Source organism: Sphaerodactylus townsendi, linkage group LG04 (assembly GCF_021028975.2).
Source record: "Sphaerodactylus townsendi isolate TG3544 linkage group LG04, MPM_Stown_v2.3, whole genome shotgun sequence".
NCBI lineage: Eukaryota > Metazoa > Chordata > Lepidosauria > Squamata > Sphaerodactylidae > Sphaerodactylus > Sphaerodactylus townsendi.
The window spans coordinates 152,617,120-152,634,020 of NC_059428.1; the positions used below are offsets into that span (position 1 = coordinate 152,617,120).

A 16,901-nucleotide genomic window follows, 5' to 3' on the forward strand; every position below is an offset into this window, starting at 1 on the left:
CTGTCCCTCAGCTCCCCTGGGAGGCTTACTGTAGAATGAAGCAAATGAAGGACTGAGGCAATGGTGATGGCACTTTTATCTGCAGCGGGCAGAAAATCGGGGATCGTTGGGGGGTGGTTTTCGTCCGCAGCTAGGCCAGGAACAGAACAACTCTTGAGGGTGCTCTGCCTTCTGGAAAAGGGTTGATAAAGGGGCCGGAGATCCATAACCATGCTTGCAGTTCTAGGTTTTGTTTTCAACAGGTCAAACCACCTGGCCCGGCTGGGGCAGTGGCGGAAGAGGTAGATGCTTAACACTTCCACGCGCCCCCTCCCCACCATTTTCCTGATCTAAATTGCTCTCTAAATTGCTCCCCAAAGCTCCTTTTGGTTGAAGAATGCCTTCAGGGAGGGCCAAAAACAGCCCTAGGGAAGGTTAAGCAGTGCTTGTCTGTGCTCCTTCTTGATCTCGTGGGGGAAGGGCCTTTCTTTTTTGACCTTCTGAAACAGTCCAACAGATGCAGTTAGAGATTTCTTTGCATAGCGTAGCTTCAGTCCTTTAGTTTATGTGACTGGGCCTACATGTGTATAAAATGCGCGGGAGGTGTTCTTGTGACTGATTCAGCAACAAGCAAAAATCTGTGCTTGCTTTCCGGGGTTTTAGCCAGCAAAGGTCAAGGCCTGGGATGCTGGAAAAGCATGCGGCTTGCAGCTCTGACATCTTGACCAACCTGTTGGGTCAGGATCCAAGGGAACTAGTTCTGTGAGCTGAACAAGGCTTTGGCCCGATTTAGATTTTTAAAACAATGGCCTCTGCCACTTCATGGTGATGTGCTGTTGGAAGGATGGGGAAAGTTTCCAGAGTGGCTTTGCCGATGCTGTTGCCGCCGGCCGCTCGAAATGGGCTTCTGCTGGCCTTTACAACAAAGTCCTCGCTTTGCATCCGGACCGTTAGAAGGGTTGGCGTCGAAATTGCTGCTTGAGATGGCGTGATTTGAGAACTGGGGACAGAATTCGACATCTTGGCAACCTGAGGTTGTGCTTAAAAGGGGACAGGAAGGAGAGCGAGTTAGAATCCACCTGCTGTTAACCACTACGCCACTCTGGGAGCAACAGGAGGTGCTCTGCCAGAAGTCTGGCTTGTCTACAGCTCTGCACTGGGGGTCAGCTGGAAGGCGAACCTTCTTTTGTGGGTTCCTGTGAGTGTGTCTCCCCTTGTTTTCCCCTGAACAAGCCAGAATGGAAAGTAGTGACAGCAGAGGGCATTCTTGAACCCGTTCTGCGGCCACTTTGTCAGCCTCAAGCCACGTGGCCTGAGTTCCTATTCATTGCCAAGGGGCTGCCATGATAGCTTGTCATCGCAAAACAGAACGCAAGTCTTAAGGACATGTTAAAGGCTTAATGGCGTTTATTTCGATCTGAGCTTTTGTGAGTCACAGGCTGCTCTTGCGGGAGCGGGCTGAAGAGGAAAGGCTTCGGGGCTTCCGTCCTCCTTGCTTGTCGTGACAGACAAACAATCCTCCACAGAAGCACACGCGTGGGCATATCAGCCTGGCCCCTGGTCCACGTGATTGTGGATGGCTTGCGGCACTTCCGCCGTTCCAGCACTAGGTGGCACCCAAGGACTGCTGGAATTTTAATTGTGATGGAAAATGCAGTCAAGTCACAGCAGATTTATGGAGACTCCATAGAGTTTTTTATTCACGAGACATTTGGAGATGGTTTGCCTCTTCCTGGGCTGAGAGAGTTCTTAAAGAACTGGGACTGGCCCAAGGTCACCCTGCTGGCTTCATGTTGAGGAGTAAGAAACTGAACCCAGTTCTCCGGATTATAGTCCTGCCGCTCTTAACCGCTACACCACACTGGCTGTCTTGCTGGCACATATTAGCCCAGTGAGCCACATGTTAGCCAAATGCCTGTCCTGTCTGACTCTACATATGAGGAAAATGCCTTGCATTGTTGGCCGGGATCTCTTTAGGAAAAGCCAGGCCAACGAGTATTGGGAGTTGGGATTTTTTTGGCCTTACGTGTGGCATTTCAGTTGTTCCCTGGTGTCTATGGCAATCGCCTCCTGGCTTGGGAGAAAGGAAAGGAGTACATCTGAGGACACCATCAGGGATGGGGCCCAGCCTGGTCCAAAGCTCATCCTGGGTCCAGCCACTGCAAATCACTCTTCTGTGGATTTGCAGGGCCCCATCTTGGGCCTGCCTCGCTGGCCCGTGCCAAGTAAGAAAGTCACAATGTATATGGAGTCCACATGGTCGGCTGCAACTGGCCACAAACCCTGGCTTCTTCCTTAAAAAGGAGCTTCTTGCTCACTCCGGCCTTCTCAATGTGTCACCCTGCCCCGTGTGAAAAACTGTTTCCCACTCTGTCTTTGTTGACTCACTGTGGTGTAGTGATTAAGAGCAGTGGACTCTAATCTGGAGAACGGAGTTTGATTCCCCACTCCTCCACATGAGTGACGAAATTTAATCTGGTGAACCAGGTTTGTTTCCCTGCTCCAACGCATGAAGCCTGCTGGGTGACCTTGGGCCAGTCACAGGTTGTGGTTTGGCGGGTGGTTTTAACCTTGAGCCACTGCCAGAGGAACGGGGAAGCTGCGTGGCTCTTGCCAAAGGTGGAAGTAAATGTGGCTTGTTTGGTTGATGGAATTGCAGAACCGCCCCGCACAGGGAGCGGCACCGCTGGGGTAGAGAGTTGATTAGGAGGCTGCTGCCGAAATACTGTGCCGACGTCACACGCACACACCTGCTTTTAAACATGGTATATTTTGGCACAAGAAGAGAGGTTCAGGCCAAGGGGCCGAACCAGAGCACTTTTCAGATTGCTACCTGCAAAAAAAAAAAAGAGAGAGAAGGAAATGATTATAAACTTCCTCAAAGCACCTAAGGAATGTCGCAGTTGAATTGTTAAGAGTACAAAGCAAGCACTTTGCCAAAGGGTGTGTGTGCTCAGTGAATGGCTGATGGCTGCGGTATGTTAAGTGAAACTAGTCCCTCTTTTCTGCGAGCCCTGAGTGTTCATGGTTGCTTTTAGAGCTGCAAATCTCCATCGATTGAATTGATAGGTTAATCAGGGGAAGTTCCAACCGATCGAAGTTAACGGTTCCCTTTTAACAAGTGGGAGAGAGAATTAAAAGTAGATTTTTGTTTCTTCGCTTGTTAAAGCCTGCTTGGGGTCTGGTGAGTGAAAAGGCAACTTGGAAGCCACATTCCCCAGCTAACAAAGGCACCTTTGTTCTGTTTTAAACATTCTCGTTTTTCTGCATATCAGCAAAGAAAGGTGCTGATATTGAGATTATGGTAATAACGTGAATTAAAAATTTAACAATTGGTTAAAAGGCATGAAACGTAATAAGGAAAACTGCGAATATCCGTTTTATTTGTGTGCAGGTCAAGCCCACAGGCTGATCTCGAAAGCTGTTTAGATTATAGCTGAAATACGCCACCCCTAAGATTCAGAGTTCTCTCCCATGGATTTTTATAAAGGATATTTTTTCGACACCTTGTGGTCAGGTCACGGTTGGCATTTCTTGTAAGTATGGGACATCCCAAGTGTTTCTTTTTTTAAAAAAATCAAAATTTGGCAATATTTGACAGGATGCTATAGAGAGGAATAAGCATTCTATTATCTGCCACCAGTCGCCGGTTGCTGTGTAACAAGGGGTCCAAAACTCAAAACGTTAAAGTCAGAATTTGACATTTTGAAAACGTTTCTGTTCAAAAGCTTACTTTCCCCCCCTCTTTGTAACATTTAGCAAACTTGCACTTATATCTTGTTTCCTTGCATTTCCTCTGCTATCAATATTCTTGTTTTTCAACTAAAAGAGTGTCGCAGTGTGACGGAAAATGTTCTAAACAGAGCTCTTTAATTGTTTCTTTTTCTCCAAACGCGCTACTGATCGGAAAGCCGAAAATCCCCTTGTGATTCCCACTAGCCACGTTTTTAAAAATTCATGATGGTTGCCAAATGGAAATTGAGAAACTCCAAGGGAGTTGACACAAATGTCCGTTCCTCCAAAATGTATCCCCGTGAAATGCTTCGGCTTAAACGCCCAAACGGCTTGAGCCCCGGATGTTTCCAGTATCAAGACCCCCTTTCTTATCCCAAATGCCCAATTGTTAGATCAACCAAGAATGCCTTCCCCTCTTGCCTAATCCAATCCTTCCCCCTTTCTCCACTTTAAAGGCTCAGTGCAAAGCATTGTCGACAGATGGAGCAGCAAACCGTAGCCCCTGTTTCCAGTCATTCATCCCGGCCTGTAAGCGCTGGCTCTTTAAATGTCGGGATTTGGAAGTGGAAGAGCACAAAAACGCAGGTTACAGCTGGGAAATAGCAGTGGAAGGGCAACATACCGTTTCAGCAGGGCAAGAGCCAGTGGAGGACAAATGCTTTGTTGCTACTTCCATCCGCCTTATTGCTGCACCTTCTTATTCTGTTGTCGGTGGGAGAGGAAGATATGGGTGAGTAAGACAGGGCAACTGTAGATGATGAAGATGAAGAGTTTAGATTTATACCCCCCTTTCTCTCCTGTAAGGAGACTCAAAGGGGCTTACAATCTCCTTTCCCTTCCCCACTCACAACAAACACCCTGTGTGGTCGGTGGGGCTGAGAGAGCTCCGAAGAACTGTGACTCGCCCAAGGTCACCCAGCTGTGTTGGAGTGCGCGAGTTAATCTAGTTCCCCAGATAAGTCTCCACAGCTCAAGTGGCAGAGCGGGGAATCAGACCCGGTTCTCCAGATTAGAGTGTACCTGCTCTTAACCACTACGCCGCGCTGGCTTTCAGATGAAGTTGTGAGGGTGGAAGGGTGCTCTCTGAGGCTGCCTCGTGCTGCGTGATGAAGCAAATGTTTATATGTAAACAGGTGTCATTCAGCCTGCCTTCTGAACGAGCTGGCTTTGTCATCGCAGAGCTGGGAAACCACATGCATGTGCGCAAGAGGAGGGATGGGCTCACACTGCCTACGGGAAGGAAGCCATGCGGAAGAGATCTGATCCATAGATTACCTTGCCAATACATATGGAAAAAGAGATGAGGGCGGCCAAGCGAAACTCATGTGATCGCAGGGCCTGCTCATCCTGCCGGACTGAAAGGCCTGCTTTTGGACTGTGGAACGGCAGAGACTCGGCGCCTCTTCCGTTCTTCTCGGGGAATGATACTGCTTCCCGTACGCAGGGAATATTTTTGCTGAAGTTAGGAAGGTGCGTCAGGTTGTACCGTGTGGCAGTTTCCGGGCCGTATCGTGCCACGCAGCAAGTGTTTTGAACGTGGCTCCCAATACTCCCATTCAGTTTGGGCAAAACCACTTTTTATTGGCATCCACATCTCAGTACTCTTCTCATCAGAGGCGTATCTAGGGAAAATGTTGGCCAGTGCAAAATCAGGAGAGAAAGGTGGGGTATAAATCCAAACTCCTCCTCCTCCTCCTCCTCCTTTTCTTCTTCTTCTTCTTCTTCTTCTTCTTCTTCTTCTTCTTCTTCTTCTGCTTCTTCTTCTTCTTCTTCTTCTTCTTCTTCTTCTTCTTCTTCTTCTTCTGCTTCTGCTTCTGCTTCTGCTTCTTCTGCTTCTTCTGCTTCTTCTGCTTCTTCTGCTTCTGCTTCTTCTTCTTCTCCTTCTCCTTCTTCGAATCACTGTTGGTCTTTTGCTTTTCCTTGCAAGCCTCTGGCCCAGAATACGTTCACTCCAGGCCTGTTTCAGTTGCTCCGGCACCCCAGGGGAGTTCTGATCTTCAAAATACAGTTCTTGGCTCAGCGCTACCCAAAGAACCATGCCATGGTTCTTTCTAGGCAGAGGACAGAGCAGCCTCCGCTGCCATAAAACTACAAAACCACCCCAGATCTTTCTGCGAGCTGGAAACAGCACATCTCTGGAACTTGATGCATCTCAGATGTTTCTCCTCTGATCCACAAGAGCTGTCTGGACCTCGCTGCGATGAGACAATTGGATCAGACGTTGCCATCTGATCTGTTACATTAAGGGATGCTCGGGGGGGAGTGGAGGATGAAATGTGCTCTCCGTAAGAGCCCCTGGGGAGGCCGGTTGGTAGCAGCACTTTGCTTTCTCAGACGTACATGAGGGGATGCTGTCACAAAATGTTTACAGAGACCCAATGAAGGGCCTTTAGCTGCAGCTCTTGAGGGTGCTTGTGAGCAAGAACGTTGGGCACTGCTTGATTTAAATTTCGGAAGAGCTGCTGAAGGCTGGGTAGAGATTGCTCGGAAGGCCGCAAACAGCTCACAAGGCGCCCAAAGATCTGAGAGAGGGGAGTGTCCGTTGCTTTTTGCAAGAGAGCCTTGATTTCTGAGATCCCAGCTATGGGCGGGGCGGGGGGGGGGGGTTGGAGTCCAGAAGGCCTCGGCTCTAGTAGAACAGGACTGGAAGAGATGCTTCAGGGGGCTTCAGACTCAAGGAATATCTGTGCAGCCTTTCAGTTTTCACTGGGGTTTTTTTTTTGTTTGCGGTGTACAAAGGCTGCTTTATTGCCACCCTCTCCTAACAGGAAATGAGAAGAGCCCTGTGGCACATAGAGGCCAGCTGCGGTCCAGGCTCTGCTCACAACCTGAGCTAGATGGCTTCAGGTACCCAGATCAAATCTGACTCAGCCGTCCATCTTTCCGCGGTTGGTCGAATGAATGAACACCCAGCTTACTTGTGTAGACAACTGGAGAGAGCTGTAGCAAAATAGACTGCCTGATAAACGTCATATGATGTCACCCCATAGGTCCGTAATGACCTGGGCCTGGTACCTGCCCAAGGGGCTACCATTACCTTAAAAGGGAATGAGCAATGAAACCAGTCAGCAGCGTGTGAGATTCCCTTTCTCCCAGATTAGACCTGAATGGGGGGGAGAGAGAGAGATAAATTGCTTCCTTCCACAAGTCCAGAGTGAATCGATGCACAAGGGGCTCCCTTCCGGGGGCCAGCAGCCCACCCCAGTCTTGGTTGAGGAATCCCCCTGCCTCAAGGTCCTGTTTGTCGCTGGAATGACTCCCCCCCCCCTGCCCCCGCAGTGCCTTGGATTCATCAGTCTGAGAAGGACCGCAAGTGGGCTGAGATTGCTCAGTGACAGGGGCAGTGCGCTGAACCATTCTTAAATTACAGCCCTGTATCTCTTGTTTTTAATTAAGGGACACAGTCAGCCACAGACTGGAATAATGTTAAATTGGGGCGGGGGGAGCGGGGGGGGAGGCGGCTTGCGGCCAAGATAGACAATATCGACATTTTCACTTTACATGTCTGGCAGCGTCTTCGTAGATAAAGGAAGAAGGGGTGGGGGAGAGACTTTGCTTCCTTCTGCTGCAACAGACCCGTCAGCTTGACCTCTTTGGTGCCGGCCGGCTCTCTCTTGGCTGGATTGATCAGTGAGATTAATTACCTAAAGCTTTAATTGCAAATTAAGCTCGACAGGCTCGTGACAAATAGTTTGGAGTTCTGAGCTGGCTGGACCGTGGGCAGGCCCAGAGCGGAAGATTCCTGATTGGGGTTGGCGGTGGCAGTGGAAGGAAGAATCATCAGATGCAGACAGCCACAGCAGAGGGAGTGGAGGCCCTGATAGGCTTAAAATGAGATGCTGGATTAGTTTTAGAAGAAGAGTTTGGATTTATACCCCTTTATCTCCTGTACAGAGCCCACATGGTGTAGTGCAGGGGTCCCCAAACTTTTTAAACAGGGGGCCAGTTCACTGTCCCTCAGACTGTTGGAGGGCCGGACTAAAAAAAACTATGAACAAATTCCTATGCACAAATGATTGTAAAATGTTTGATTTCACCTTTCAGCCTTTCTGTCATGGTCTATTTTTAGAACAGTGACCAAAGTATGTCAAGTACAGGGTTGGCTCCAAATATTGTTGGGGAGGCTGTGGAATTCCTTCCCCTGTAAAAAAAAGCAGAACTTTCCCAATGAAGCATTCCATCTAACCCAGGATCAGGTATCTTCCTGGGTTCTTTCCTCCCTAGCAGCCAGCGAGCGATTCGCCAGCCTGGCTGATGCCAATGGGAGTGAGGCGGAACAGAAAGCCTGAGAGCAACACATGGAGTAGCTGAGAGGGAAGGGCGGAGCAGGCATTGCCACATGTAAGGTTTCCAACTCTGGGTCAGAAAATTCGTGGAGATTTGGGGGTGCCATCATGTAACTGCAATCAACAGCCTTTGGGGCCGGTTCCTCCTCTCCCTCGAGCCCCCACTGCACATGAATGGAGCCATCACCGCCATGCCTGGCGGGCCGGATAAATGCCTTCAGGGGGCCACATTTGGCCCCCGGGCCGTAGTTTGGGGACCCCTGGTGTAGTGGTTTAGAGCAGGTGCATGCTAATCTGGAGAACCGGGTTTGATTCCCCGCTCTGCCACTTGAGCTGTGGGGGCTTATCTGGGGAACCAGATTAGCTTGTGCACTTCAGGACATGCCAGCTGGGTGACCCTAGGCTAGTTACAGTTCTTTGGAGCTCTCTCAGCCCCAGCCACTTCACATGGTGTTTCTTGTGGGGGGGGGGGAGGTAAACGAGATTGTCAGCCCCTTTCAGTCTCCTTACAGGAGAGAAAGGGGGGATAGAAATCCAAACTCCTCCTCCTCCTCCTCCCCCTCCTCCCTTCTTCTTCTTCTTCTTCTTCTTCTTCTTCTTCTTCTTCTTCTTCTTCTTCTTCTTCTTCTTCTTCTTCTTCTTCTTCTTCTTCTTCTTCTTCTTCTTCTTCTTCTTCTTCGCTTACAAACTCCTTCTCTTCCTCTCCCACAACAGACACTTTGTGGGGTAGGTGGCGCTGAGAGAGTTCAGAGAGAACTGTGACAAGCCCAAGGTCACCCAGCAGGCTTCACGTGGAAGAGCGGGGAATCCAACCTGATGACCCAGATTTGAGTCCACCGCTCCTAACTACTACATCATGCTGGCTTTCAGGAATATTTTAATACCGGTTAAAAACATGCTAAGGTGCCTGCCAGTCATTTCATGATGTTTGCCCTAAAAAATATGTATTTGTAAATACGAGAAACAAAGTCAGAAAAAAAACAGAACAACAATATAATAGTGGATCGATAGAAAAAGAAACAATGTAGTAAACAATGAATGGTAATAATCACGAACAGTAAATGGCGATCTAATGAACACTGAGTGATGATAACCATAATAATAAGCCTAAGGATAAATGTCTATAAATAATTTTCAGCTATTGGAAAACACATTCCTAGGTAGCTGTTGTCTACCTGCTATTAAATCAGTTTTCCCCGATTAAACATGGGTAGGGTGTCTGCTTTGCGTGCAGAAAATCCCAGGTTCATTCATTGGCATCTCAAGTGAAAAGGATCAAACTGCAGATGATGTGAAAGGCCCCTGCGAGGCAGCTGGCCTGAATAGACCATGCCCGTCCTTGATAGACTAATTTTCAGATGTAGTGGAAGGCAGCGTCATGTGTACGAAAAGCGCCTCACTTCCTCCTCTTCTGTGCCCAGCACAAAAGTTAATGGACGGGGACCCTTTCCAGTTTGCGCCCGAACTAAGCAAAAAGCTTTCCCTTGCAAAGCAAATTACCGCTCGGGCTCTCTTTGCAGCATTAAGAATTATGGTTGAGAGCAGTCATTTGACTCAAGGTCAATATGTTTTCGTTATCTGTATGTTGGGAGGGGGGAGTTCCAGCCATTTCCTTCTATACAGTCTTCTCCAGATAGGAATAGTGGGGGGTGGGGGTGTGTGATTTTTGCCAGTTTGTGTTGGAAAATCTGGTGAAGTTGACAGAAAAAAGACAAGCTGCATTCTTTTGAATGCTTTGTAGCTGGGGGCTATTGCAACTCTGGTATGTTGAAATGAGAGCCAGTGTGGTGTAATGGTTAAGAGCAGGTGGATTCTAATCTGGAGAACTGGGTTTGACTCCCCACTCCCCCGCTGAGTGGCAGAGGCTTATCTGGTGAACCAAATGTGTTTCCACACTCCTGCATTCCTTCTGGGTGACCTTGGGCTAGTCATAGTTCTCTGAACTCTCTCAGCCGCATTAACCTCACAAGGTGTCTGTTGTGGGGAGAGGAAGGGAAAGGAGCTTGTAAGCCACCTTGAGTCTCCTTACAGGAGAGAAAGGTGGGGTATAACTCTGAACTCTTCTTCTTCAGTACTTGGAAGGATCGCCCAAAAGTTCAAAAACCAACCAGGTGACAGAGCTAGCAGAAAAACTGAGCTATGCGCTGTTGTTGCAAAAGAGAGCCGTGGGGAACAGAGGAGGCACCGCGCGCTATCAGCAGTTGGGAGCCCCTCTGTATTTTCATGGGGAGAATATGACATTGGTGCCACCCTTCAGGCACCCACTAGGCACGAGCATTCAGAAGGCCGGCACCCACATTTGTTGCGGAAAGAAGAGGAAAAACCTGTTCCCTATCTGGCTCCCAGAAAATCTTGCCGGCGCCTCCGTTCTACAAGCCTTTTCCCAGCACAGTGCCTGTGAATAATAAATGAACAGCATGTGCAAGTAATAGATGCCGAAGTATTTGTGCACAAATGAGGGACACCTGTACAGATGCAGAAGTGTGCAGCGGTTGAATTTGTCAGTTTATGCGAGATGCCGGTTATTTTGACCTTGTCTTACACCTGTCAGTATGTTCTGAAGGTCTTGCCCTCCGCTCCTGCCGCTTAGCTGCATTTACTGGAAGACTTGAGTTTTGTGATGTGCTCAAATAATATGATTTTGAGGTCATATGGTAAAAAGGGGCCTACCAAAGTTATAACAGAGAGGCCAGCCCATCAGAAATGCAGGGGGGTTGACTCGGGGACACTTATTCATCCACCTTCAGACAGAGAAAGTTATATGTAGAAAGAAATCTCCAGGAGGGCTAGGGTGAGATAGTTTGACAATGGCTTTCTCACAATACTGGAACCTGTGGGCATACATTGAAAATGCTGGGGGGAAGAATTAGGACTAATACAAGATGTTTGGAATATGCTGCCACAGGAGGTGTGATGGCCACTAACCTGGGTAGCTTTAAAAGGGGCTTAGACAGATTTATGGAGGAGAAGTCGATCTATGGCAGTGGTGGCGAACCTTTGGCACTCCAGATGTTATGGACTACAATTTCCATCAGCCCCTGCCAGCATGGCTACGGATCTATGGCTACCAATCTTGATCCTCCTTGATCTGAGATTGCAAATGCCTTAGCAAACCAGGTGCTCGGGAGCAGCAGCAGCAGCAGCAGGCCATTTCTTTCACATCCTGCATGTGAGCTCCCAAAGGCATCTGGTGCGCCACTGCGAGTAGCAGAGTGCTGGACTAGATGGGTTCTGGTCTGATCCAGCAGGCTTTTTCTTATGTTCTTATTTTTAAATTCAGTTCTCTTCTTGCCTCATGTTTTCTCTTTGGCTGCACCCTGTGTTGTAGAATGGGTGGGCTTCCCAAAGACCTGAGGTTTTAGAGGCTGTGTAAAGAAGTGCTCTTCCAGTAGGCCCAGAATAAAACGTCTTGTCTGCTTCCTTTTATGTCTATCAATTGATGACATGGGATTTGTTTTTAAGTGTAAAGAAGATGCTTTGGGCTCAATTGATTGGAAGGAAAGTGTAGTATGAAGATTTAAAATAAACGCACATCCTCGGCTGCAGTTTTTTAAAAACACAAAGGTGTGTTTTAATTTTTCACAGTACTGATAGATCTTGAACTGGTTACTTGTTGGAAGCAACGGCCTCTCCCCAAATTGTCCCAGAAATCAGTAATACTTGTGTGTGTGACATGTATCGTCTCATCTGTTGCATATGTAAACATAATGGATTAATTGGTTCGTTGCCAGAGCGGATGGATCCTTTAGCTAGTTGGCAGCCTCAGGAGGTGCCAGCGAAAGGCTGACTGAGCGCCATTACTTCCGCATTCTGCCTTGGTAGTGTCTCCCCTAATCAGGTACATCAAAAGCTTCTTCTTTTTTCATTAAAGCTACTTAAGCAGTGTTGCTGGCAACTGCGATAAACAAAATGAGAGTTGTGAAGTCTGAGCTGTTAGAATCAAAGCAAGCCCTGCGGTACCATCGTGGAAGAACCTCTCCAGAAGTCGCAGGGAACAGCGTTGTTGGGGAACTTTATCTGAGCTTAGAGCGTACTGGCAGCCAGATTTCATCCCAGTGGCTGCAAGCAAGCACTAGAACCTGACCTAGCGTGCCTGCCAGGTGATACCCATGCTAGGAGGCGGCACCTTTGCCAGCTGTAAAAGAGGAAGAGGAAACAGAACCAACGGGGCGACTTCATTGGAGACCTGAAATGCCAGGAAACTACTGCAGAGACTAACTGAACGGACGTGAGGATCCTTCTTTACGTATATTGTGGTTTGTTTTATTTTTTTTACAATTAAAGTATATGTCTGTTTTTGGAGGGCCTTGCCTCACTCAGCCTTTTTTTGACCGCCCAAATCCATGCAAAAGAACCCTTCTTGCAGGCAAAAAAAATGGCTTCCGGCACAAGCCCCTAGCAGGAGTCCCCTTTTCTAGGATTATCTGGCACCAGAAAAACATCGTATTTAAGGCGAGCCTTGCAAACATGTTGTAATGTGCAAAAACAAAACTTCAGTCTGCTTCTTTCACTTTGGGCAGTAGTTGGCAATCCAAGACCTTTTAAGGAACACAATGCTATTAGAATAACTAGATGGCCTTCAGCCGGATGTTGGGGAAAATAACTCTAGCACAATGAAAAGAGTTGCTTTTTCCCTTGAAACTCTTTCTGGGTTTGGCCGGGGGAATTTGGACTGTCGCCTCCCGTACTATCCAACCCGTGAGCTGAGATCTGCCTCTCAAGCTGTTCTCACCTTCAGAGGTGAGGCAGATGACATATAGGTGTAGGGTGTTAGCATTTTTGCAGTGTTCTCACCTCTTTTAACTTCCTGGTAGATGCCAGACTAAAATGTATGTTTTACCCAGGCTTTCATTTGTGGGTTTAATCTTAGCTTTCTAATGGTTTGCTTCTGTTTTATGGGGAGTTCTGATTGCAGCTCATGTCCAAAGGGTTTTTTTCCCTAGTCTTTTTTTTATGGTAAACCACCTTGAGCTGGCTTCAGGAAGGAAAGAAGGGAAATATTACAAATCTTAGAAAAATAATTTATTCTACCACTCTTGCATATTCCACTTGGAATATATTATAATTTCTAATCCCAACCACATTAATGAATTGTTTTCCAGAGAGTCGGGCAGTTAAGGTACCGTTTTTGTGGCATGGAAGGTGTTCAGCTTTCCAAAAGATTCACGTGAGGGATGCTGAGAATTCACTGGTTATCGTATCTATACATTACGTGGAACAGTGTTGAGGATAGTTCACCCAAAGTACCCAGTAATCTTCACAATAACCCTCAAAAGGACAATAATGCAGCAGTGCCCCTGTATTACAGAACGCCACGCCCCCCAGCTGCAGAGGAATTCTCTAACAAACCCTAGTTAAAAGCGTAGCTGTTTTTTACATCAGTCTTTGGTAGCGTTGGGAATAGCTCTGAGAGGTATTATACTGCAGCAATTGCACGAGTCCTCTCCTGTTTCTCCTTCTCTAAGGCACTAGACTAGAGAAATACTGGCAGTTTTATCCTAAAGGGGTTGGCCTCTCTTCCTGTTCAGCCTTCCTTTTCTGCAGTCCTTCCAGCTAGACTGTGCCCGTTTGTTTTAATAGCTCAGCCCAAGTGTTGCTGTGGGCTGCACTCGGGAGGAGGTTGGGCAGTTCCTGCTGCCTGCGTGCATCAGGGCCAGTTGCAGAAAGATATAAACATTGTAAAGGACAAATAACGTGGGTGATGCAAATATCAGTCATATAGGCTTCACACTCTGCAAGGTTCTCTCTGCCCTGCATTACAGAGGTTCTTTAGAAGTACAACTACCCAGTGTGCAGTGCAAGAACATTTGTGCTGCTTTCAGGTGCAGGTCATTTCCTGGGTCCCAGCTCCGAGGATCTTCTCCCACTTTCTGTAGGCTTGCAACCAGTGCCAGATTTAGATGTAGAGAGGGCCTAGGCCAGTGGTGGCAAACCTATGGTACGGGTGCCAGAGGTGGCACTCAGAGCCCTCTCCGTGCGCACGCTCCCCTCCCCCACATCTAGGCTGGCCTAGGCTGCTGGGCTTGATTATTAGCATTAAACCTAAGACCTAGTTTTGGGGAAGCAGTGTAGGTAACCCTGTTAAGCGCTGTTAAATCCCACAGATTTTCATGCAAAGAAGTAAAGCGCGATCCTTTACCTGGGAGTAAGCTTGGTTGCTGGCAATGAGGCTTGCTTCTGAGTAAACCCTCCTAGGGTCGTGATTCACCAATCGAAGTGTTGCATGGTTGCTTCAAAGCAAAGCCACCGACTACCACCAAGCTTACTCCCGAGTAACACACGCCTCGGAGTCAACCGTTTTTTCTAAACCAAAACCTCAGTATTCAGGTTAAATTGCCGTGTTGGCACTTTGCAATAAATAAATGGGTTTTGGGTTGCAATTTGGGCACTCGGTCTCGAAAAGTTTTGCCATCACTGGCCTAGGCTATTCCACTTGTGAGGTCCCTCCTGAACCACTGCCCTCACAGCTAGAGGAGGTTGGAAGAGTGTTTCAAACAAAATTTAGTAAAGCCTTGGCTGACGGGTGTTTAAAATCCCACAATTCCTCCTGTATAGGTCATAAAGATGCTATTGTTCAATACTGCAGATGTTGGGGGAAATGTATAAATGTGTAAGAAAGGCCTATGACAGTGCCAAAAATATACACTCTCTAGATTTTGAGAGGCTAGGCTTCAACCTTTTGAGCCTATAGATAAAACTGGCACTGCTTACAACACTGTGATTCGTTGTAGACTTTCCCCCACAAATCGAGCATTATTTCTTCATTCGTGGATTGACTGCTCAGAAGACACACAGCCATGCTAAAGAGAACATGATTCCGAGGAACAAAGCATTTACATTTTAGAGCACATCTAAAGAAGCTGCACGTTATTGCAATGCTGCATCTGGCGCCCATCCACATTTTCCTCCAGACCAAACCTAGCTGGATTCGACTCCTGTGCCTCGGTGCCTACATCTCCCTGGGTTTGTTTTTTCTTGCACGACCTTTCTGCATCGCCGCTGTCTTTTGCAGTTGCCTGTGGTTTTAGCGTTTTTTTGGCCAGGCCTGCCTTTTTACTGCTTACTTTTGCAATTAATTTTTTTCGGGCGATTGCAGCAAGCATCTGCAACAGCAGTCCCAGGCAGGCCCCGCCCCCGCCTCCAGCTGTGGCCCAGGTGAGCCAGCCGCCCGCGGCACCGCTGCCTTGGCTCGGTGGGAGGCGCAAGGAATCCTGGGAGTTGTAGTTCCGCCGGCGCCGCTCTTTTTCTCTAGGACAGCGTTACTGACACATTTAAGGCCACCGCAACCTCCGCGAATCCCCGCTTCGTTTCCCTCTACCTCAAAAAAACCAAGCTCATTTTTTCAATTCGATCAGATCTCGAGGACCGAAACAGCCCCGCCATCAGTGAGACCACAAGTGCCAGAAAGCTTTTCTCTCTCTCCTCACAGCCTCATCCGCTTTTTTCGCCAGGCATTCGGGGTCTTGTAGTCCTCCCGTGCTATTCACGACGGCATTTGCGCTACCGCAGGAGAAGGCCACAGAGGAGGTTGCGCTACGTCAATGGCGTAAGGGGCCGGCTGAAGGACTCGGCGGCGCGAGGGGCTGGTTCCGACTCCGCTTTGAGGGGCTGAAGCAGAGAGAGGAAACGGTTTCCTGGAGGAGTCGGGAACCGGGAGGGGTGGGAGGCGGGAGGGTGGGGGCCAAAGTTAGTCCGCCGCCCGAGGCGGGGCGACAGGGAAGAAGTGCCGGGGCTAAAGCGAGGAAGCGGGAGAAGAGAGAGAGCACGCGAGAGAGAACGGGAGAGCTTCTGTCAATCAATCGCCGCCTCATCGACGGTCAGTGAGCGCGCGGCCCGCGGGGGGAATGGGGCAAAAAGAACGCTGGGGAGGGGGGAAGAGAAAGGATGAGGGAGCGCGCATGCGCGCCTGAGGAGAGGGAAGGGCGCTCGCCCTCAGGGAAGGGGGCTCGCTGGGCCAAGTGCGAGGATCCCTCCCTTTTTTTTGTGAGGGAAACTGCGAGGATGAAGAGGCCACGATCTCTGAATCAGAAAGGGGAGAGGAGGGCGTTTTGGGTAGGCTAGGCGAAGGGGAGAAGGTGAACGCCTCCCCTGCACCCCACTTAAGGAGTTGGGGGATCTCCTTCAGCTAAATATTCAACAGAGGGTTTAATCTCCCCTCCCCCAACCCCAGATCAGTGGTAGACTGGGTGCTCGCCCCCAGACCTGAATAGTGGGGGGCACTTCACCATCTCTCCTTTGCTTAGTATTAAACGACATGGGGTGGTGAGGGCATTTCACTTCCTCCCTTTTTCATCCAGTATTCAACGGAAGGGGACTGACTTTCCTTGGTGGGATGTGTGTGGGGAGGGTTAGTTTTGACAGCTCCTTGTACCTTTTCTTTGCTGAGTGGTGAGCTAAGGGCAGTGTCCCCCCCCCCCACACACACACAACTCTTAGCCCTGATTTGGGGAGCGTGGGGTAATTTGTCCCCTGTACCTGCCTCAGACTACCCAAAATGCCTTTGTCTCTCTAAGCCCAGTAGTCCGTGGACTGCCTCCTGTTCCATCTGATCCAAGGTACCACATCAAGACTGCTGGTTTGGGGAGGACTTTGTTTTTTGATGTCTCTCATAAATCTGACGTTTGCCTGTTCCATTTGTACGTTGTTCTTCTGTCATGAAACTGGACTAGGGAGTGTATGAAGTTCCCCAGGTCGTCTAGCTTTCTATCTTTAGGAAGTTCCAGTGCGGAGACTGTATCCTATGCCCTTCCGCTGAATTGTTACACCTACATCTCACCTTTTTAAAACTCAAGGTGATTTAGTGGAGGGTCCTTGCCAAGTGCAGATCACAACCAGCCCGACAAATGGGTTTCTGTGGTGCCCTCCAACCATATCTGAATGATTGTGTTAATAATCTCCCTT

The 16,901-nt window shown here is 48.7% G+C and overlaps 1 protein-coding gene across 2 annotated transcripts in view; it reads left to right on the top strand.

Moving 5' to 3' along the window:
* The first annotated feature begins 15,611 nt into the window (after positions 1-15,611).
* Positions 15,612-16,901, top strand: part of CAPN15 (calpain 15) — a 77,989-nt gene continuing 76,699 nt past the window's right edge. For both annotated transcript variants that reach the window (XM_048494432.1, XM_048494433.1), the window contains exon 1: positions 15,612-15,816. The gene's annotated coding sequence lies outside the window, so the exon portion shown is untranslated. The remainder of the gene's footprint in view (positions 15,817-16,901) is intronic.